Source organism: Callospermophilus lateralis, chromosome 6, assembly GCF_048772815.1.
Source record: "Callospermophilus lateralis isolate mCalLat2 chromosome 6, mCalLat2.hap1, whole genome shotgun sequence".
NCBI classification, from domain to species: domain Eukaryota; kingdom Metazoa; phylum Chordata; class Mammalia; order Rodentia; family Sciuridae; genus Callospermophilus; species Callospermophilus lateralis.
The window spans coordinates 104,788,860-104,791,375 of NC_135310.1; positions in this window are offsets into that span (position 1 = coordinate 104,788,860).

The window sequence follows — 2,516 nt, forward strand, 5'->3', positions numbered from 1 at the left end:
TCATGTGAGGAGCAGATGTCTGGCTTCTCAGGACTCCGCTGTCTGTAATGATCCATCTATAATTGGAAATGGGGGATACACACCAAATCCGACGCTCCTCTCCCATCGCAACTTATATCTGTTGTCTCAAACAATAGGCTGGAGAAGTAAGCCTCAGCAGAAAGAAAAACAGTATTGCACACACAGGAGTTAGATGCAACCCACAGACATATATATTTTAAAAAATCATAAACACGCATTTACACTCAGATACCCACATTTAGTTATATAAGCACCTATGGGTCACACAGAGTCTACAGACACTAAATGTGCATTTAAAAGAGAAATAGTTATCCAGGGTAATTGATAAATACATTTTAAAACCTCTATATTAAAAATGATGAATCATTGTAGCCACTGACTAAAATCTTCAACAATTCATAATGAGAAACCAGAGGCCATCAGTCCTCTAATTTTCTATGTAGATTTTTAAGGGGGGGGCATTACTGAGCTTTTTAAACACAAATCTCTTATCTATGTGTGTACAGAAGGAGAGTATTTGAAAACTGGATTTGGTGATTTTTAAAAAGGCTCTCTGTATTGATGATTATACAACTTTTTTTTTTTTTTTTTTTTAACTTTGTCACTATGGAACAAAAAAGCTAACTACCACAGGGACCATTTCAAGTATTTTTTTTTTTGTCATTTTGCTTAACATATTTGGAAACTTTAGCAATTTTCTGAATACCTTAGTCTATACTGCTTGTTGATTCAGAGTTTGTAGTATGTATTTTCAACGTATTTCATGCATCATTCCTTTTGGCTGGAGTCTCCATTTTATGAACTTTTTGTTTTCAGATGTTAGAAGCAACAAATCCACATGCTCATATAATGTTAATTTTGAGCCTTCTTCACAGAAGCGCAGGACATTTTATATTTACATCTCTTGTCTATCACTTTGTAAGTGGTTTTAATCATGAAGAGTCAAGAAATAGTCATATAAATCTTTGAGAAGATCTAGGCTGTATGTTCTTCAAGGATATAATGAAAAAAATTTAGGCTGTCAAGAGGTTTTGGTGTATTTTTTTAAAAGATATTTTTTCTCAATAAAGTGGCTCATATATTTTGTAAAGGAAAGCATAAATAACAACAAGAACAAAGTTAACCAAACCTCATAAATAGGTGCTCTTTCAGATACTTGGTTTCTAATTTATCAGGCAATAGATACTCACTTATCCCTTTTTCCCACCCCCTGTTTTTCTACTGCCTGCCAGGGTGCGGCAGGAAGACTCCCTACAGCCAGAAGGGTGGCACTGGGGAAGATCTTTGCCCCTGGGGCAGAAAATAAATGGCAGGAGGGAAGGAGTGTTGGGGCAATTTGAGGTGGAAGTTATTAAACCTGATAAGAGTGAATCTGCAAAGGGTGATTGTCTTTAAATCTGCAATTGCTGGGCGCTGCCGTGGTCCAGCACAGACAGACACTTCTCAAACAGAGGGCTCCTGACAACCACAGTGAATACCGATTCAATAAAAACGGAGGAGATGCTTCATGTAGGACAAAATGAACAATTCTGCAGATTTTGATTATTTTTTGCCATAAGTCAAAGGAGAGGAACATAAAGGTGCTTCAACGGGAACTTAATAAACCTTTTTCTACGTTTCCAGTTCTAATTTTTATGTTTTATCTTTTCTTCCTTCTTCTCTCTTATTCCTTTCTTTCCTCTGTCCTGCTATACATCCTTCTTTCCTTTCTTCATTTTTTCTTTTTTCTCTCTCTCCTTCTTTCTGCCTCCCTTCTTTTCTTTCCTTCATGCCTTCTTTCTTTTCTCCTTCCTTCCTTCTTCTTTAAATATTAACATGTTAAAGTACACAGAATCTGCACAGGTTTTCCACTAGGAACACAAGCAAAGACTTTCCTTTTTGCTTGGAGAGCTAGTTAGGAGATGGAAGAACATTCTTCCTAATTTCATTATGTGATGGGACTTAAAATGAGTTCCACACACCTTTCTAGAACTGAAGTCAGTCCCAGATCAATATAATATTGAAACACAAACGCTATAGACTTGAAAATTCCAATCCGCCAGTCACAAACTCATTAATGGGGAAAAAATGTCTTCTCCCTTTCAAACCAACAAATCCTTTATATTATCTAAAGATCATCTCAGCTCAAATAAAAAAAAAGTATTTGGAAACAATCTTAAATCTTTCTAAATACCTTTAACACATTTTAATCACTTTTTATGCCATTGATTAATCTGAAATAAACGGTAAAGTTTAATAAAACAAAACAACCTCTAGAGAAAATTTTATATATAAAACTTTAAAATATAATGTATTGTGTTAGTATGACTATTTATAACCTTATGTATGTATAATTTTAAATATTTGTATGTATTTTATTTTATGGTAATATTAGGTTTTTAAAAATGTAAAAAAGTCTTGAAACATTTGACTAACATTTATTTTACATCTTCAGGCAATTAAAAAGAATAAATCCAATTTTATTAAGAACGAAACACAAACCTAAAATTATATAC